The 22,830-nt window shown below is 35.6% G+C and overlaps 2 long non-coding RNA genes across 2 annotated transcripts; one reads left to right on the top strand and one right to left on the bottom strand.

The window, feature by feature from the left end:
• The first annotated feature begins 5,429 nt into the window (after positions 1-5,429).
• On the top strand, positions 5,430-8,213 carry LOC120331536 (uncharacterized). Its single transcript, XR_005567981.2, has 3 exons — positions 5,430-5,920; positions 6,624-6,717; positions 7,961-8,213. It is a non-coding gene; the product is annotated as an uncharacterized LOC120331536 (long non-coding RNA).
• Positions 8,214-8,390: 177 nt separating this feature from the next.
• Positions 8,391-20,438, bottom strand: LOC120331535 (uncharacterized). Its single transcript, XR_005567979.2, has 3 exons — positions 19,997-20,438; positions 11,634-11,787; positions 8,391-9,947 (listed from the first exon to the last, which is right to left on the bottom strand). It is a non-coding gene; the product is annotated as an uncharacterized LOC120331535 (long non-coding RNA).
• Positions 20,439-22,830: the final 2,392 nt, after the last annotated feature.

A 22,830-nucleotide genomic window follows, 5' to 3' on the forward strand; every position in this document is an offset into this window, starting at 1 on the left:
CAATTTATGTGGAAATCGTAATAAATATAGGCAAATGGTTTAATCAATTTATGGGTGAGATTAAACCAGACTTGGTGAAGACTTCATCCTATACACAAATCACCGATACGATAAATATTACGCTTCAAATCAGCTGTTTGCCGAAAAGTACTTCCCCCGTTGAGACTATAGAACAATTCTGCAAGCGGAATTGATTAATATAAAAAAGCGTATCAGCAGAAAAGGAAAGAAAAAACGGGCAAAATGATTTGAAATCCACAAAGGTATCATATTTGTTGAAGTGTTTTTAATTTCATACATTAAAACAACTTGAATCTTTTTATTTATGGGTCATTTCCTCAATTCGTGTTATGGTATTCGGTCATATGTAATTCAAAAATAACTTGCTTTCATTTGCTTGTCGACAAAATATTATGAAGTTAAAAAACTTTCTTTGTCCAGAATGATTTCTGAACTTTGAATGAAACTCTTATCTATGGATATAATTTCATAACATGAACAAAGTTTAATACATCACAAAAGACTTGATACGCTTTCAGTATATACTGAACTGTTGGTAACTTATACTAAGAAACGTTTAGGCATCACGACATGGGAATTTTCTTAATCAATACATTATATTTCTTATTTATATTTATTATGTAGTGCGTCGTCATATTTAATATTATATTCAATTATGTGTACGCTTTCAAGGGAAATTGAAATAGCTCAATAAATTATCACGTGCGAGAATGAATGATCATTATAAATGAAGAATTCTACAGATCCGACCCTGGAATAAACCATAGGAAATATACACTATATCACATTTGTTCAGTTTGAACACAGTTTTCTACTTTGCAAATTGTTCAGTCATGGCGCAATACCACACGGCATTAATCATCAAATACACGCCCGTGTACCAACATTACAATGAACACGCATTTAGGCATTCGAATGTTGACTAAGCCAAAAATAAGTAAAAGTAAATGTTTCGCAATAAACCGAAGTAATTTCGAAACATGGTGTTGAATCATCAATTTATAGTAGTTTTAGTCTACTTAATGTCATACATCAAATAGCGTATAGTAAAAAATAGTTAAAACCAAAAGTCAATAAATTTTAAATTTCTCAATTGCCAGGTAATAAGTATTATATGCATCTTCTTCGCGTCCACATTAAGTGGGAGTTGGTGCACGTCTTCCTGATGCAAACCGTATACCAATTTCAACAATGCGTATCATCTTGTTAGTAAGATGGCCGAGTACTAAAATTATTTCCTTTGGTGTCTGCTGCGTCCTTTTTTGTTTCTCTGTTAAAATCAGCTGGGTGAAGGCATGAATTATTTGCACGAAATGTACGTCACAATTCCGATTTGGCATATTTCGCTGTAACCGCGGTGAATAATTCATAAGTACCGGATAACACAGTAAAAAGTAGACATTCATTAGTCACGTGACATTCTCTGTTTCTTACACTCTATTGTTTATATGGATGATAGATTAACCACTTAATAAATTGCGTTGAATTAACTTGTGGTTTTAATTCTGAATACCAATATCAATTTAGATGTGAGATCTAGAAAGGAATTCTTTTCGAGAATGCTTCATTTGTGTTTGTCCCACTGTGAAATTCGTCTTTTTTCTGCGTCTCGCAAATATGGAAAAAACAAATCTATGTTCTCCCCCGCCCCCTTCTTTGGTGTGCTTTCCAAACACGCAAAAATTATCAAATATGGAACATGAATAAACCACCTACATATTGTTATTAGTATATAGTTTAGCAATATTTGTGTGGTGTGACTCAACCGATTGTCAACGCGGTAAGGATATTATTATTTCTATTTTTGAAACTTTAGTTAGATCATCGATGTTAATCCGAAGTAACCCATAGCCATGGCCCATGGCAAAATATATTTGCTTGGAAAGTAATTGTTTGAATCCCCGTTAGTCAAATGCAAAAACTGCTAAATATAAAAGGGTTACTTTTGGTTAATCCAGCGGCAAAGAGAGGTGATGCAAGCCATTCATCACTCCAGTGAATTCCACCTACTATTCAAAAACTAATAATTCGCGGTAGTCTTAGTGTATTTTTTTTATTTTGGAGTTCACGCCTTAAAAACATCACCAAGCCTAAATACATTAATGTGATATAAATATATTGATGTGACAGATTTTAAACGTGGAAAATGTGGCACAACGCGTGGTATAAATACAATGAGTTCTTTTAGAGGACAAAATTGTCATTTACTTAAACGATTTTTGTCTTCTTTTTATTAAACTACTTATAGTTGCTGTTAAAATTACTTACATTGATATTTTGTAAATTAGACCAAATTTACTGGAAATAATGAATCTGGTATAATGGTATGCACCCCCGTAAATGACTTTTAAATAAAGTGCTGGTAGACGACGAATCATTTCATCTGTATACAAAACTTATATATTTGATTAAGAAATATATATCAGATGGGCAACTTCAAAGCACAGGTAAATGCCATACCTTCTTTACGGTGAAGTTCATAATGATTAAGAAGAAGCAGAAGATTAACTGTCGCTCTGTAATTGTATAACTGATGCATATCCAGGTAAAATATATGTTTATCTAACCCTGAATTGACGTCTACGGTTAGCAATGGGGAATGCTTTGAACACCCCCGTATGGAAAATTAATGAGGCGAACAATATTCTATACAAGAATTTCTTAACGCAATTGTCGAGGAAGTAAATATGATTAGGGCTTATGTAGGGCCAGGCCAGTTCATGTGTCTACGGATCGAATAAAATGGATACATTTGAAGGTATATACAAAATTGTATATGATTATAAAAATAAAAAAATTGCGACGACATCAATGCGGCACAAATATAGATCTTTAGTTATTGTAAGTTGGACGTTTCCAAATCTTGCATGAATCTCTTTTTATTGAAAAAATTCATGGATCAATTTTAACTTTTCAAAGACCACGGAGAACTATTACACAAAATATAACAAAGAACGCAATAAATCCAGAATTATGCATATTCTAATGTGGGATCAAATATCGCAATATGCAAAATATTTTCAAAAAATTCACATAAAATATTTAGTATCGCCTACTGTCCCACACATGTTTCTATAATGCAGTGGTCGGAAACCCATGGATGGCCTGGCTTGTAAGCCATATATGGCTCTTTTGGTGACGGCATATGGCTCCCAGAAAAATCTAATATTCCGATTAGGGAAGGGAAAATGCTGTGTGGCCTGCACGGAAATATAATTGGAATTATGTACCTTTTATGACTCTCTTGGCCAAAAGGGTTCCCGACCCCTGCAATGTCTTCCGATACACATGGGCCAGTGGAAGAAATTTCAAAAGTTTTAGTTGCATATCCGGTATGTATAAAACTGTTTAACTGTTACCCTTCTTTCGGAATTTTTTCTTGTATATAAAGTAGTGTTTATTTTGGCTATAATTAGTTGTGACACTGATGAATTGCAATTTTAAGCTAGTGAATGGCGCCATTCATAATAGGAACGAGGGTAAACTATACATATACATTCGTAAATGTGAAGTTACACAATCTTTTATGCGTTTTGTCACGATTTCCTTACAATTTTAGCCAACAAATCCTTTTACACCAAACGACAATGAAAATGATTATGGAAACAATACAGCCCTACAGTATTAAAATTGCAGTAGGACTGCTAAACCTGGATGCACTGCGTCATGCAATGAATGACGTTGCTTCCCATTGGTTTACACTTACAGAATATATGGCGTCGACAGCGAAACGAGGTTCCATTACATTTGAACCCACGTACATTTGAACCCACGGCAATTGCACCTGCATACTATTGCACCTATGGAATTTTTTTACGGATATTTGAAGCCATACTAACCCTAACCCACGGATTTTAGCACCCTCATATAGATTGAACCCGCGGATATACGGGTGCAAATGTATGGGTTCAAATGTACGTGGGTTTAAATGTATGGTCATCAACTTACGATCATCTACTTCAAACTCGGTTGTGGGCCATTAGTTTAACTGACATGAAAAATATGTTGCCAAGCAGGGTAAAATTTAATATTTTAAATATAAATTGTATTTTGCTTACAGCTTGGTGACAAATTCTAACAAGTGTCTCCTCGCAATGCCCGGTGGTCGAGATAAGAGTTAGGAATACCCCATCGTAGCATTGTTCTGTGTGCGTGTGTTCAAACCACGTGGGGGATCATTTTATGAGAGAGGATTACTAGACGAAGGGAGGTTTACGTAAATGCTAGTCGGTTACGACTCCCTCCACCATCAAGTCCATGCAAAAGAATAGATGGCTGAAACTAATTCCATATCCCACATGGAAGAGGCTGTGGGTGGTATGCCACTTAATTAAGCCGTCTTGTTGGCTTTTCTCTTCCACATTATAGATATGGACAACCTGTTCTAACCTATGCTAAGAACAGTATCATGTGTTCGTTGTTGATGATACGCTATGGTGAACGTGATTCTAGTATTACATTGAATTAACATAAATTTACATTTGATTCAATTCGTGACTTGAATTGTAATAATTCCGGTGACAGAATAACAAAACAATACAGAACTTAGTAAGTTTGGCCAACGACATATTAGCAAGTTAGTCACCAATGTCACCTGAGCGTTGGAGAAGGCAGATTCGGAACTACTTTGACAGTGACTGTATGCCTCATGTATATGTGAATGCGTCAAACAATTAACTTGCATTGTGTTTGACGTGCTGTTAGATTCGATTGCTTCGGGTTCATTTCTCTGACGTCTATTTGGTGCGTATTATTTTAGACGCACGATTATTATTTCATTGCGCAACGTTATTGTTATCCATTTGTATATACGCAATTAATGTGAACCCTGCTTATTCGATGTAAGCATTACCACGACTTCTGATCAATAAGACAAATTGCGCTTTTGTCAGGCAACCATAGTTTGGAACGACTAACAATAACCCTGGTTTTCGATAATTGAATCAGCTGTGAAATTGCTCGAAAACAAATTCAGAGTCGGGAGAAATTGATTTACAGATTGATCTTTTCTTGTATCAGATCGCTACGAAATTGTTTCAAGCGTGAGGTCCGTTAACTTAAATTAATTGTAAGAATTATGACCACATGAGGAAAACATACCGACACAAGCCCAATACTGAAACGCACCAGGGCATATAATTGACAACTTTTCAGTAACTCTGTCGCAAAAGCGGATACAACTATGGGTCAGTTGAGTAGACTGTATAGTTCGGTATAAAATTCCACCACACGCCAATTCTAGGAATCTTATAATGCCCGATAAAAACCTTTTATTTTTTGTTAGAAAACTGATATACTTCTTGTTCATTCCGGATAAGACCACTATACCTGACGAAGCTAGAGAATATGTTTTAGCAAACGCTCAGTAAAACTTGTATTATTACGTGGAATGAGATATCTGACCTATTGCTTCTATAAACTCTTAACTTAATCTTGTTCAAGCATCCTTGTGACATAGGACATATAAGAATCCAACAATAAAAGAAACGTGGAATGACAGATTAGCAGTTCCTCCAACAACCCCTCAACACATATGCTTTAGTTAGCTAAATTAAAAATGTTAATCAGTAAATGAGGAAATTGTTCTATTTCATGGGTTGTTTTGCTTCCGTAATTATTATTGCCAGTAGTTGCGTGGTTGTTGATTGTCACTCTCATTCCAAAATATACGAGTGAGTTATCATTAATGCAATTCGCATTTGAGCTGCACGACGAGACGTTATTTATCTTAGCTCGTGATTGCAGATACTAGTAAGCCTGCAAGCGAATTTCCTTGACATTTGGCATGTCGGTTGAAGTTTAGTGGAATGGGATAAAATAACTCAATAAAAATTGGTGAAAGTCTGTGAATTACAGATGACGGAGTTCGTACATTGCAGAATGAATTCTTAATGTAAACGTGAGTACAACGAATATAAAGGTAGCCATCGTATACATTTGCGTTATGGTTTCTAACATTCGCGCAATGCTCTGGAGAAACTATTTTATGTTTAGTTGTTCCGTGTAAGACACTTGCTATCCAGTCAGTTTGTCTCTCCCTGCCTCACGATGTCCAACTGGTATTTGAAGTTATTTTTAGGAGTTACGGCTTGGTGTACTTTGTTGAACTCAGTAGGCAACCAAGCACTCAATTGAGCTTCTCAGATAAATCAATGACGAACATGTACGTAGTTTGAGATGTACGTTAAAGGTATATATATATACATATATATGGCCCACGTATAAACAATTATCTTCTATAACGCGTAATTTCGAATAAAAACAACCTCAAACCGCTCAAGAGCGGACTCTCTCGCAGCGCTTTGACGTCACGGGCGTGTAAACAAAGTAGCGTTCGTTCTGTTTGTGGGGACTGATGTAATTTTTCGCCGCATCAAATCGACTGAAAGAAAATAACAAGTGGTATTGAATAGTTGATGCATGCCAAGTACTGAGTGGGGTAAATAAAAACAGTACGATTGAAAAAACAAGACGCGAAAAACGACGACATGACTCAAATTTTATCATTGGATATGATGTAATCCAAATTAGTTTGTATGTCTACTATTGGATTTACGAAAGTGTGTTCATATACAGTTGAATTAAACAATAAACTATAACAGGTACACATGCTGGTTTCACACGTTGAAAAAATAAATAAACATCAATATGTAACGTTGAACATCACGGAATCGACTAAAAAAGGAAATTGATAAGGTAAATAAACTTTATGTTTATCTATATATAACCGACAGTGCGCAATTTATGGCAGTCTATTGCTATTTCTTGGCAATTAAACCAATAAGAGAGTATCTATGTTGGATGAAATTTACATTGAGTTTAATTAAGGCTGTTGTTTAGTTCCCTCTTCCAATTCCCAAGGCACACGTGAGAGAGAATGGGCTCGTATATAAACGAAATAGTAAGAACACACTTATCTCACTTTTCCACTGACATTCTTTTTCATTAGTCATTTTTTCGTACGGATTATTTTATGCCAATCAAGGTTTGCTCGACACATTGACTAGTGTGGGTGACATTCATCAACTCTTCATAACCTAGAAACACTTCACATATATCTCTTTAGACATTATCCCGACATATTTTTGTCATCACACATACCTCAGTGTCATCATCTCATACAAGTTACCTATCCTACGTAGAAAAGATCGATCTCCAAAATTGCGAAAATTATTTTTTTCAAATACATTGAAAAGTTTATTAGTAAACTATTCATTGTCAGCTTGGAAAGAGTGAGATTTTTCATATATCGGCCACTAGTTAAAAGACGGAGTCTATCATTAAATTCGTTGCAACAGGCTATGAAATCTCGAGCCACGGCTTTATACTTCAATGGAAGATGAAAACAGTGATAATCTGATATTTTTGTAATGTTCGTAATCCATGTATTTAGAGTAGGTCCTAAATTCATCAATTTATTTAACTCCGGCTGTGAAAACTAACTTAACTAGCGTAATTTATCCAATAATAAAATTCCACCCATCGTCTTACAGTGAATCAACTTGAAATATAATGAACAATTTACATTTTAATTTTGTTCGGTCGCGTAATAATACTGGATTTCACCATCCAATTCTGGACTCGTCTTTAATTCGACTGGATCACGAGTGTTCAACTCGAACTTTGTGCTTTGGAGAACCATGCTCAAAGTTTCATAAATTCGATTCAACTCTGGTTAGAGTCAATTTCGTTTAAGCAAGAAACGAGCTGATGATATGGCTTTAGGCCATTGCTGAAAAGATTTTATTAAAGTTTCAAGTTTGTTTGAATAATCGATTAACCTTTTTTAAATTAGCAATTTGAATATTAGTCGATCCAAAGTTGTTATCATTATGTTTTTTTTACGCTTCACTGTTTACTCTTTCAAAGGCTCATTGTTCGACCAAGTGTCATTAATACCACATTATCGTTTTTCATAATACATGACATGTCTATTAAGATTCCATCTTATACAAGAGATGCGGTTGATCCAAAAATAGAATGTAACATCGCTGGATAACACATTTGACAGCTAGCAGAGGGATTGCATCATACTTTTGATAAATACGCAGAATTTATGAGCGTTTTGTGGTGATTATAACCTTCTAATTTTATATCTATTTGTAAGACTTCTAAACCAGCACGCCAAAATATTTGGCATGAAATACGAGTTGAAAAATATCAGGTGTTAGCTACGGCCACGGCCGTACAGTGAATGTGCCTTGACGATAAATAAAGCTATGTTGGTTTTTTTTTTTTATTATGGCGCGAAAATAGCAATTTTGCATTTTGTATCTGGATAAAAACTGGTTCAGGATGGTTTCAATTATGTTTCATTAGCAAATATTGATGCAAATTTTATTGCGGTCCTGCAATTTATATATATATATATTTTTGTCAGCCGGTTCCTTCACAAAAGTCATATTTTTCAGCCGGTTCTATTACAACCAGAATATTGACAGTAATCAGTAATGCTAACCGGTTCGCTGATCTCATAAAATTCCGTGAGACGGTTCTACAGAACCGGTGCGAACCGGCTGAATCTCACCACTGTATATATATCTATACCGTAACCTGCTGATTTTGGAAAAAAAACATGTTTGTAACAATGCGACTATTTAGGGTGTTAATAATGACTGATATCAATGGAAGAAAAAAGCAAGTCTCCCTCACACGTCACACCACGCAACGAAACAATTTTTCGCTTCAAATTTATTTATTGTACTCTTTTCTTCGCTAATTCTAAAATAACTTTGTGGCACCTGTGACAGAAATTACTCCACGCAGGTCACATTTTTCCATCTCTTACCTGTATTTTAATATTGACTGTTGTATCCTATACCAGTTACGTTCAATTAAATATTTGAAATAGTGCTCTATAAGTATTAAAAATTATTTGTTGGGGTTTAGGAAAATGATCTTCTAAAGATAAACCGGGCGTGTGGCTGTGGCTGAAAACAGAAAAAAGATTCATTCCGCCCTGAGGGCGATCCCCAATTTGAACTGTTTTATGCTCTTATTCCAAATTCATTTTTGCCATATATCTTTTTTTAAGTTAAGGGGCTCTGCGCCAGTAGAAGCAAGCAGAAATTCTGCGACGTGCTCGATTTAGAATATAACAGCGTCGGTGTTGTCGTGTTTTGCACACTTATAACCAAAGGACTTTCTCTATCACTCGCAAGGATGGGGAGTGGATTGGCAAACTATGCTTCGAGTTAGAGATGTGAGTAACAACATTGAATCGTCCAATTTCCTTGCCAGGTTTGATGACTATTATGCTTTTCTTAATTACATGAGTAGATTTCCTCATATAACGTAGAAAGGAGAGAATCTTATTCGGTATAAACCAACGTCACCTCGTATCTACCAAGATCTTGTTGTTTTGCAACTGGACACTGTTATTAGGGGCAAACTCATATCATCATTTGAAATGACTTTATTTCGTTTACTGGGTTACTTGAAATTTCGAGAAAACGTATAAATTTGGGCTGACTCGTACTCTACATTATGTATTGTAGAAGATGTGACTAATGCCAAGAATGGACGAGACTTCAGATCTGTTTGTTCGTAATTTGAATTTTCAAAAAGGTTTCAATTACTGTGTAATGTTCAAGTAAATGATCTTTCGTATTATAACATTAACAAATACTGATGTTCGAGTCCTAATATCACTCTGATATTAATTACATGCTTGAAACCCCTGAACAGTATACGTAATCTTTCGTTCTTGGCTTAAACCGAACACGTCATTTTAAAGGTATTTTTGTCGGCCGCGGTCCCGCCACCTCTTGAGACGCTAATTGTTTGGTATGTTCCATGTGTGTCGAAGACATTTGAAATTATTCTCTTCAATTAGGCGAATGAGACCATTCAACTTCTTAAGTTTGGAATTTTTAAGTTTTCTTTCTTCTGATTTTTTCTTCTACAATTCTATCTCCAATATATAGCTGAAACCAAATTGAATTTGATTAAAAAGTATACATGGTAAGGATAGCGCATAAAACCATCATTGTGCTTTCGTTACAAAATCCCGTTAACATACTTTAGCTGGTATCATTTGAAAGTGAATGTATTGGATCCTCTAGCCCAGGGTTGTCCAACCTTCTTGGATGAGAGGCCACATTTAGTTTACGAATGATTGCGCGGGCCACTTGACATGGTAGTTATGTTCTAGTTTTCACTACACCGACTACAGATCAATGAAAAAACAAACAAAACACCTAAATTATAAGAACAATGGAAATACAAAGATACAGTAAAGTCAAACGTTTTAACCACACATAGATATTTCAATGGGAAGTATGGCACTGCGTTTATCCGACAAGTTTGTCAATAGTAGGTGCAATAGACCAGTGGTCGGCAACCATATATTGCGATATATATCTTGGCAGTTATTTGGTCGATACTCTTAGATAAATATTCAAGCATTGCAAGAGAAGCTTCACAAACAGTGTTGTTACCTTTTCTATGTGGGTCGGGTTTTCGATCTTTACAATTACAACTACAGAATCGAAATACCGAAAAAGGGTGGACGTAAGAAACACATTACGTGTTTCACTTTCGACTATATCTCCAAATTGGGAACAGTTAATGAGCAAACAAATACAGATCTCGCATTAAATAGCATCACCGGTACCCCTGTTTTTGAAGATGATTTCAACATAAATTTTCTAATGCGTATAATTTACTACGTAAGCTTAGTTCGTTTGTATAAAGGTGGTCCGCCAAAATTTTGGTCAGGCTTTACCTGTCCGTCATTTAAAAAAGGTTGCCGACCACTGCAATAGACGATGTAGCAATGCGGAGCGGATTTTTCACATGGCTGTCAGAAATTAATGTCTCACGGGGGATTTTACATCGTTCATTCGTGATAAAACTTGCTCGTAGAGGTAAATGCTGTCAAATATTGAGGTCATAAAACTGCCTCTTCTAGCTTCACAGAAAAAAGACAGGAAAACAGATTGAAATACATGGCAGACGATAAAAATAAATTCAAACATGTCTCACTAGCAATAACTACCACAAATGGACATAAAAGAAGCTTTCGACAGCTAGGTGGTGTTCCTCGTTTGAACGACAATTTTTTTATTAGAAGTTTAAACGATGGCTCAGATTTTTGAACGGCATTGGGATTCGAATAATACCGCGCGGTCCACTCGGAAACCTTCGGCGGGCCATGTGTGGCCCGCGGGCCACGGGGTTGGACGACCCTGCTCTAGCCCTAGCGCCTTCAGTTTTATTAGGAGAATTGCGATGAGCTCTCAGAAATGACAGTAATAAATAATGGCCTACTAATTTTTTTTGTCATATATATTGGTAGGGTTGAAATATTTCTTCCCTCAGGAATAGAGCCATATGGAATCGAAATTAATTTCAAAGTAATCCTCAAAATATTTTAAGCGCTAGTTAATTGAATGGCGATTGGGACAACAATATAACTGTTCATATTTCAGTTTTGTGTTTGTTCGTCCCAATGGACAGAGGGTTACAATCATCGGTGTGTAGTATAATTGATGGCAGTTTTTATTTTTGCCTGTAATGTTAATAAAATGTAGACCTTGTATACATATCTCTACATTCATGTGTATTTCTTGGTTCTGTAGCGAAAGTTATATGACGTAATTGATACTTACATTCCAGCAGATTTATGGCAAATAATAGGGTTGATATAGCACAGACAATTGTTTCTTTGAATTGCTTATTCTGCGACCGATGATCAGAATACCCTACGAATCCACGATGTTACAATGTGAAGGTAGCTTTGTTTCGTAATTTTGGAGTACGAAGCTGAAAAAGAAGCGTTGCATATTTTAAGCATGATGTTTCAATTTAATATTGTAACACAGTGTCTGTAGATTATTTGATGTGTATACGTAAATATAGGCATGAGCTAGCAAGAAAACTAGATCATGGCTCTGAGTTTATAAATTGATAAACATTTCGACCCCATCCCCTCGAGGCATCAGAACCAGTCTATAATTCGTGGGTGAAATGTTTCCTATAGAAACTCCCATGGCAAATCACGTTTGGTGGCCAGTACAGGCCGGTTATGGCGATAGTTTTCAGTTTATTTTTGCATTTGCTTTGGAACTGAATGTTGTATGAGCAGTAACTAAACACTAACGAGTGGAGTGCAGATATTTTCCATGGTTCCAGTTTAAACATCAGAGAAACATTTTCTTCGAACATTATTTCTAGTTGTCATTTTGTATATTGTGTTTAACAGGAATGTTTTCGAAATCCGAGAAGAAAATGCAATGATTGGCGAAGTTGCATGAATATACCACATTGTGTGTCGCGATATATATTCAGATAAATTGATTTGCTAATTGGGGATTTGAGCTTTAGTCGGGACATTAGGTATAATGGCACAGAAACTGCACAGTTTTGCTATTTCCAAGTTTCCGTTCTAGCACTTATGCGTCTTAGCTTATGAGTCCGGTGTCCGTAATAGAATCGCATCAACGCCGGTATCACAAATAGCACAACGTATACAGATTTTATTAAATATCAGTTTTAGATTGCTTTTTTTTATATAACACAAGAAGGTTTACCTATTGAATATAAAACGATATTTTTATCATTGTAATATACCTATAAAGAGCCGTAGGTGTACTATAGTGCTTTATAACTCTGGTATTCAACCACCTTCTTGAGAATTGAAAACAAAAACCATTTTCAATACTAAACCAGCATCATAAATGCTCAAAAGTGCTGGCCCATACAATTTTATATAATTATCTTTGACTAGGCGACACAAAAAAGGGCCCAGACAAATTTATACACTTGTTTTTGACTAGGCGACACAAAAAGGTCGATGACCGTTAATATATAAATAATATCCTTTGATCTGGTGAATAAAAGTCCTGACAAAAGGAGGGAAGATGTCTGATTATTTTTCCATTCTATTTCCTGTTGCGCGCTGAGGTATAAATATAGTCATACTCATCATACATACTGTATATCTCCTGATGGGCATCCCAAACACGAGAAACTACGACTCAGTCAATCTTGAGTCTGCGTAATGTTTTTTTGTCAATCGCAGTATTCCACTGTTTAGTAACTATTTACCAGCACTTCGTATTTTCTATGCTCGAAAGTTTCAAATGGAAACACTAATACGAAATTACGTCTATTTCATAAAAGTAATATTTATGAGAATGAAATTAGAATATATCGTAAATATGAATGTGGTAATTCAAATTATTATCATGAAACATCACTGGAGAGGCTGTCATTTTAAGATCTTTCTTTCAACATACGTTTTCATCTGTTAGCATTAGGAAACTTAAGCTATGAATACAGGAAACTCCTTCATTGTATCATCCAATTAATTTAAAGGTTCTATTCTGGTATGTGACGAAATTATATGAAATATCGTTGTGATCTCTTTAACTTTTTAATTCATCCTCTAACACACCCACATATTTTGAGGAAATTTTCCCGTGAATCATCGGTCATATCTTGTTTTCAATAAATTGTTTTCGCGCCAAATCGCAAGATTAGACTTTCGTAAGTGCACGATTTTTCACGAAACAAATAACAATGCTCAATCATATACAACAATCAGGCTTGTTCTTACAAGATCGAAAGCTGTAGTACCAAATTTCGAAATGATTTATTTTTATCATAAGTCATTCAGTACCAAATATCTATGAATAATAGACAATAGTTGATATTTCATACCAAAAGTTTAACAATTCCACGAGCCAGCTGCCTCAACTCGCGTGCGAACGTAACATGACGTCATGGTCTTATCTGGGTTGCTTTATTACGTCAGATTGTTGTCAAGACCACTGAGACGTCTCGACGGGAAATTAGTCCGATTATAGTGAAAATCGCACTGTATTTCTACAATGACGAAATTTGAGTTGATAATGTTAACTAACTTTCCAAAACACTATTTTTTATTATTTGAGATTATAAAGTGCTGTTTCCATATCTGGCCTAGTTCTTTTGAAAAAAAAGAATTCTACTAGAAGAGCAATAACGAAAATAAACGTCTTTTCATTATTATAGGTTCCAGGTTTTAAAGACTTAAGTTTTATTTATCATTCTTTGAGTGTAATATATGTACTCAGAGTCATATTAAGTTGGGAAAATATGGGCATTAGCGTATACCACTTCTTTGAATATGGCCATTTTTAGTTGTAAAACTGATGTCGTTATCTTGTGTCATTCCAATATTCTGATTCCCAACGTTCACGTTTTGGGTAGACGTCAATTTTGTTTTTAAATATCTTCATTTGCGTGTAATTCACTACACGCTTTTTCCGTATCATATCATACTGACTTGAACTCCTTCAAGTCCCCCGTTACCCGGGTTATTTACTGACATGAAATGCGCCACCCTACTTCTGCACGAATTTCTGTTGTCAATCTTGGCTTTGCTTCGGTGTAAATGTTATTTACTTCTGAGTGAGTGTTCTGACTTCTGACTTTTCCCTGTTAAAATCCCGCAAAATTTTGGAAGCTGAATACGTTGGGATCTAACGTTAGCCTCACTTGCATGGGGCATTTGTTTGCATGGCAGTCAAGATTTTGTGAATATCACCACTCGTCGCGATGTGTGCACTTGTTTTATCCTTCGATATAGGGTTACCATATTTTTGTGACCTCAAAGCGGGACGCCTCCAAAGACAAAGCTGTGACTTTTTCTACTTTAAATTTATCGATTTTACATTAGGGGCCTACATTTAAAACCATCTTGGCTATCTTTCTTGGCCATATTGTCATCGAGAGTTCATGCGCTGTCTGTCTAAATATCGGTTTCAGTTTGAAAAAATAGAAAGGAATTTACGTTAACCTTAAGCACCCTTTTGGCGTACGGGGTTTACACGTAACAACTTGTAGCAATTATTCGCTAACATTGTTAGCGGAAAACGACGAAACAAACAAAACCACGCATCCACCTTCAGTAGATAGGCTAACGGTACGCTACACAGCAACAACAGTGTCGAAAACATGACAATTGCTATTGTTCTTGTATTATGCTGACTGGCTGAACGCCAAATCGGGACTTATGGCCGACCAGTCGGGACGCCGGGACAGAACGTTAAAAAGTGGGACTGTCCCGCCTAAAACGGGACGTATGGTAAGCCTCCTCGATATATTCACGGCAAATCGCATGTTTAGGTAAGCACATGCTATCGCGGTCATCGAAGAAAATATTCCCAAGATCTCGATGTGTATATGTTTGCATATATTCCCTTACAGCATTGAATTTTAAGCTATTCTTTATTCCGCATTAGCGAGTAAGTATAAATCCACACTATAAGTTGGTACGCTAATGAAAGTACTATACGTAATCGTGAAATTGTAATACAGTACATAAATTTAGCGTCTAAGCTTAGTATATTACTTAAGCTTTACTTCATATTTTATTTTAATATGTACTTTCAAATTGAAGATAGATGACCCTGATCCTATCGTTACCATCCGGTCGTTTACCGAAGGTGGTTTAATATTGTGTTTTGCGGTTCAAATCAAATCAAACAACCTTTTTCATGTCTCCGTTCTTGTTTAATATATGTAGGACGTTTTAACTGATTTTTCATACAAATCGCAAAATATTCTGATAGCAATAAGTGAGTGAAATGAATTCTTTCCTGTGATAGGAATTAAATTCACCATGGGAAGTCGAATGTAATGAATTATGTTCGTGACATCGTCTTACCATTTAGTGTTTTAACCTGTTTTAGTCAAGTTCGATTAGAATACATATATAACATCACACCTAGCATGTACGTCTGTACCGACACATTAACTAGGGATAGTTAAGTAAATATTTGCCAACGCCGCATTAAATAATAAGGTTATTCAAAAAAGAAGAAATTGAACGACCTATTTATAAAAATGACTATAGACAACGTGATAGTGAGCTATTAATCAGTCAGGTGGATCTTCGGTTGTTGTTTACAAATCAAATATCGTCTCCAACCATCGTGTTTATGTAGTCTTAATTAATCAAATATGAACATGTTTCGTACTTTTGACTAAAATGTGCTATTCTATCCAATTACCTAATGCAAGGGTCTGCAATTAATTTATGGTCGCGAGTCAAACAAAAAAATACCGATTTCTGAATTTGTATGAAATTTATAGGAGCGAAAATCACGAATTATGTAAACAGCAATGCGTGAGAAACAATGGAAACAATAGGATATGTGTCGTGAACGCAGCAGCCGACGATAGGAGTTGATTTCAATTAGACGACAACCCGACGGCATTGTGGCCCACGTAATATATGATAATGATAAAGGTAAGAAGATGTTAGATATATTTATGAATTAAGAATCTGCAAACTCCTTTAAACTGTTATTTTTGTTTACAAAACACCTATCTCCTAAAAATAAGAAACCGAGATAGCGATCAGAGACCGCCGACTTATCGACCTAGCGGCGCATACACACTCAGCACATGCGCGCTCTCGCCACAAAAATCTAGGTCATACAAGTTTTCTCGCTTTGCAAAAATCTAGATCTCTTCATCACTAATTAATTAATAACTCGTTAATTATACGACATAATTCATCCAATATCAATAAGCATCTGGTCCGAGATATGATGAATACACATGCAAAATTTGGAGCAGATTCAACCTCGCTTTCGTGAGATATCGCGTAACATACTAAAGTGTCTAACAGACAGACAGACAAATACCTATCAACGTAGTTACCGATCAAGATCGATAAGTAATGAGCTTACCTCAAACTTATGTCCCAACGAAATTCATAAATAAATGGGATTCTTCCCAACGCCTGAGTAGTGAGCATATGCATTAAAATACGCACATCTGCCAGTCATGATTCCCAAATAGGATTTAAAAAAAAAATATGGTTTATATCTTTAGCACCTATATTCTACAAGAAGAACTATGATCAGTATTTGTGCCTATTTCTGATCAGGAGCCACTCATTTTATCAGCTCGAGAAATGTGGCATTACCTAGAATTGCTGCAATTGGAGTTCAATAATCAATAATGGTATTCAAAATTTTAATAACGGGTTCTCTTTTGTATCGGACTCATTGAAACAGGAATCTCATTCCATAAAATGTATGTACCTCTCTACGTAAGCTGCATTAACATGACACGCTAATACATAACGTTCGAAACGCCAAATAGGGAAACCTCTGACATAGGAATACGCAACATCGCCATTATCCAAATATCATGAAATATAGATACCATATATAGTTGTCGCTGGTTTTAAGTTAATTACCCAGAAAGTCTTTGGTGATACGATATAACTAATTTTAAATGTTTTTGAGCAGATGCACGCGGCGGAATATTAGAGGAAAAAAGATTTGACAGACAAAACAAGTTTTCAGGAAAAGAATAAAACGTTTATGTAATATAGATTACTGTTCTAGCAATGGTTAATATAGGTAACAATCAATTTTAATAACCAGCGATTGCTGATAATAAACTTAAAAATATAGTTTGAAACGTCAATGCCTGTGAACGTTATTTTTCAAGGTGAGTTCTCTCAATCTCCATAACTGTTTAAATCAGAGAACAACAGTTTGAAGCAACTTGGCCCGAAACCCCGATATGTGTTATACTATGTTCAGACGCTTGCTACAAAAATATCTAACAATACTTTGAATTCTTATTTGGACAAAAGATCAAACACCGGTTCAATGCCGCCATTATAGTTACTGCATTGAAATCTAACAAATCAAAGGAACATATAGCTTTACTCATACCAATTTCATTGTCGTCTAATTTGTGTAAACTGTAAGGTAATGAAACGACTGATTGCTATATATTCGTTTTAGCAAAATTTGATTTAACAACGACAAAACGATACAAATTCAAAATTATAAACGGAATTCCCCTATTTTTTTGATGCTATACGATACACAATGAGTTGCGTTCCTCCAATTATGGTACTATTTGCGGACGCAGCATTTTGGAAATTGTGCTACATCGGGATGTACAAGTGTTCACAGACTGTTAAGTTATTCCAAATATTATGAAATAAAAATCAGGGTATTCCCGCCGTTAAAAAAAAATGCAAAAACGCTTTGGATTTAAAACCTTTTATTGTAGACGAATTGTACCCCATGAATCGTTTTGTGATTATGTTGTTGTTGTATTTAGTATTTTACTTTTTCTTGTTGTTGTGAAAAAATCGTTTTTAGCGAAAGTCTTCTTATTGGTTACGGTAGACTACGATAGCGGATCTGATATTACAGTAGTGACTCGTATAATTTGGTATTTCAATTCACGTTGATACTGGAAGCATGAATCATCGTCAAAAGACCTGGAAAAGCTAGGACAGTCTGGTTACCATTACCGATACCTTGATACAGCTACTGGTAAGTTGCTGTAGCTGTTCTGCAGTATAGCTTCGTTCAGGAAACCGAATGATTTTCGGGAAATTGATGCTAAAATGTTTCGTTTTGGTCTTCGTGTCCATATATTTGATCATTGCTCTCTTGTCTTGTCTTATTAATGATGTAATTATCTATGGGAAATGCTTAGTTAGTACATGAATACAAATATATGTCGGTTATAACTGTTTGATATTCACAACCTTCTCTTATATTACAAATGATTGATAAAATCAAAATATGTACCGTATCTTTCGGGAACATAGAACCGCAAAAGTGGCGTTTAGTGGGCGTCTGCTTTGTGATTGGTGAATTATATTGATCGGCGGACGAACACTATTTCACGAAGAACCGCTTCGTAAATAAACGCTCGAGTTTGCTTTTGAGTCATTGAAGTTGAAAGCTTAGAACCATTACAGTATTTCAAAACGTCCTAACTACCCTACAAACTCTTTCAAAACTGACATAGTATCGTGCAGACAGAGATGGTAGCAGTATACCTCTATTATAGGCTATATATATAATGAATGGATATTACACTCTTTTAAAAAAAAATGAAGCCATTGGCAGAACGGCAATTTTTTTTCACTGGAACAGAAATAAAGATGTGACCGTCAAAGTCTTATTGTAATGCCCAAAACGATGAAAATCTGAATGCACCCAAATATGTTTCAAATTTGTATTACGTTATTTACGGGCATTACGTAGTGTGTTGTTGAAAAACTAGCCAGTCAAAATCGCACAATGATTATACACATACCAACACTTACAAATCGCGTCTTCCTTATGTACCTCGTTTAATGTTGTCCTAAAATATTTAGTGACTTCGTCAAATTTCAAGATAATATCTTTCAAAGCAGTATAGCTTTCGTGCAAAATATAATGTTACTCTGCAAAGATATACTGCTTCAATCGCTTGCTTAGCTAATAGTGTTGTATTTTGAAACTACCCTCTTTTGCTCACTCGGTTTGAGTCCGCAACGAATATTAATTTTCTATTTCACCAGTATTGCGTTTTGACACCGTACTAACAGGATATAGGATTCCGTTCGGTTTTTTGACAAGCAGGAGCGGACCTTGAGGATGAATACCTTTAGTTACTAAGAGTCAATCTTAATTTGTAATTTCCTACATGTCACATGCATATTAAGTTTAAATTGTATTATTTGTTTTGAATTCACAGTCCATGTAGTTATATTGTGAAGGATTCCATTACATTTGAACCCACGACAATTGCACCTGCATACTATTGCACTTATGGAAATTTGCACCTACGGACATTTGAACCCATACTAACCCCAACCCATGAATTTTAGCACCCGCATATAGATTAAACCCGCGGATATACGGGTGCAAATGTATGGGTTCAAATGTGCTGTCACCATTGTGAAGTATAGTCTCAACTCTGTAACACGTCCTCTCCCACTCTAAAATGTAATCGTGCGTGGCACACGATTTTTACAACATGTGTAGGCACTAATGCCTATAGGTATGTGGGGATCATTTAGATCAGTACACGGACTTATTAGTGTTAATTGTATGTGAAAAGGCGGTACCGGTATCTCAATATTTTGAGCTACAGCGTTAGGATGAGATTATTCTGATGAGCGGGAACGGATTTAGACGATAAGAGGCCTAGTCTATTAGAATGGACTCACTTGGATTTCGATTTGAATTCCGATTTCGGATTAGAACGGATTTGGATCCTGAACATTTTGACTCCCCTTATCTCTGCTGGTCATGCAATTAAATCCACCAGATAACGACAGGAAGATATCCGTCTGTCATATGTGTTAACTGTATGGATATTTTGGTCAAAACAAAACGTCTGAAATCTCGCACATTCGTTCCGCTGTTTCGGTATGATAGTCAGCAGTCATTTTTCCGGGAAGTCAATCAAACGCATGCATACGATCAAATATTTCATTCAATATGAAGGTCCCACGAGCTCTCGAAAACGACTAAAAATCATTTGTACCAAGTTCTGCAATCTATGACCAATTTCTAATTTCACTTGAAACCTTATCCTGCGGCCTGCAGGTTAGAATAAATGATGGATCTTTTGTGCAGAGCCCCTAATGCAAAATTGTGAGATTTGAGAAAAACACCCCTGCCACGTTTTTGAATAACAAATTAGTAATTATCCAGTTGGGGTTAGAAATGAATTTCCAGTGCATTCCTGAATTATTAGTAATTTTCATATTTTGAGGGGGCTTTGTACAAAAGATTAGATTTGGGTCTTCTTCCAACCGTGACTTTGTACCCACGAATAAATTTGCGTCTTCTTCCAACCGTGACTTTGGATTTCAACGCCATCATAATAACTGTAATAATCTGTGAATACGGGAATCGCTATATTTCCATATATATACGTGTTGTTACGCGATGATGAAGCATTCAACAACCTGCTTACAAGACTTGATGATACAACGAATGTACACTAGACAGTAATACAGAAGCAACAACTAGTTGGTTCCATATTTCGGATACTGGATATGATCAATGACTATACAAAAATGTTTATCGCCCCCCAGTACGCGTATTTGTTACTGATGTATTGCATTATACAACTATTTCCCAAAGTAGCAAAGGCGATAGCATTTGCTATTTCCTAGGTTATTTTTGAGATTTGTCAATATTTCAGGACTGTGTCTTACAAAACAAATTGTCGTTACAAATTGCCCATGCTTTAAAGATTTGTTCTCAGTTTTGAGCTTCGCTCTTACGTTTTATCAATAAGATAATCACGACAGAGTTCACAGGTAACGATGTCTCTAAAATTGAATATTGCTGTATACTAAAAATCCCAGTTCTAGTCATTAGTTCGGGTTCATTTCTCAAACCATGCTTTTTTCCGCCAACCGATTACCTGAGCAACGTGCCTTCTTTCCTTTTTATTTTGATTATTTATTCAGCCAAAACAGTCGTAATCCATCTCGCAAGCAAACTTGAATTTTGGCTTGGGCAGCTCTGTTTAAAATAGTTCGAACAATGAGAAATTGTTGCAGGAGCTTTTTTGTCGTGATAACTGTACTTAGAGCAACTCGTTTTACCGTCGTCCTTATTTTTGCTTCCAGGATAATACAAGCACTGCGTATAAGGATTTCGCCTTCAAATATTACTTGCTATCCACAATATATATGTAAAAACTGCCAAACGGCCGTGTTTTGTTTGTATGCACTAAATCGTACTGGTGTCATTGATGAACTCAGGCAACGCAACAGGCGTCAGAAGTTTATTTGAAGACTGGCGCACAGTTTTTCATTAGAAGGCATGAGTTCAAATCGATAGAACTGTATATTTTTACATCACACCAGCACCTGAATTGTATTTCGTACCTCGTTGTGCACCTCATTTTTTGGGTTAATCTTCTTGTCATTCTGTGGGATGATAAAAATGCAAACAATATCTAAATTTTACTACTCATCCATACTATGTTTTCGGAAGAAATGAACGCTCTATGATGAGTACCTGAACAGCAAACCAAAATTAAAAGTGTATACTTACTTTTGAGACACCCTGTATGTAGAGATACAAATAATCGTTTGAACCACAAACATTTTAATCACGAATATTGTTTAGTTACATGATTACTAGAGTATGTTCACCGTGCTTAGACTGAATTGAATTTGAGAATCACATGCAAAAATTACAGCAATAAACTACTATTATTGATAGAACGGTTAAAATAGAATATATATACAGTCATACAGATAAATCTTAGAAAATAGATCATGAGTTTTTTTTATAATAATTGATCATGATCAATATCATAAAACATTATCGAAAACGCATTCTCCAACCATGTGTATGAGCACAACAAATGGTTGAACATAAATTCTAATTTAAAGTATTGGAAACACAATGAGAATGGGACGTGAAACACGGAAAATAAAGGCAACATACGAAGATGATTAATGCCAGACGTCTGCATTTCTCGGAAATGTTGCATAATAAATGCCCGCAAACATTTTTGAAAACAACAATACGCTTTCTTTAAGATATAAATGTATGCAAATATATCGTCATATCATAGATAACAGACTATTGAAATCAAATTTATGATTTCTAACGAATTTACGCGTCTGCGTCACCACACGTCACAAAGCACAAGAAACGAAAAACATGAGAAATCGAAAAAAATCACAATAATAGAAAAACGAGAATATTGATCGGAGACCGAAGACTTATCGATCGAAACTGCGGTTTCGATTCATGACTAGTGACACCGCGTGTCCCATCACTAATTAATTGATAACTCGCTAATTATACGGCATAATTCATCAAATCAATAGGCTTCTTGTCCGAGATATGATGAATGCACATGCAAAATTTGGAGCAGATTCAACCCCGCCTTCTTGAGATATCGCGTGCATCTAACAGACAGACAAATACCTATCAACATACTTACCGATATAAAGATCGATAAGTGGAAAGAAACATTTTATGGCGCCAAAATTACCGAATTATATGAAATGAACCATGGATGTTG

The sequence above is a fragment of the Styela clava genome, chromosome 6 (assembly GCF_964204865.1).
Source record: "Styela clava chromosome 6, kaStyClav1.hap1.2, whole genome shotgun sequence".
Taxonomy (NCBI): domain Eukaryota; kingdom Metazoa; phylum Chordata; class Ascidiacea; order Stolidobranchia; family Styelidae; genus Styela; species Styela clava.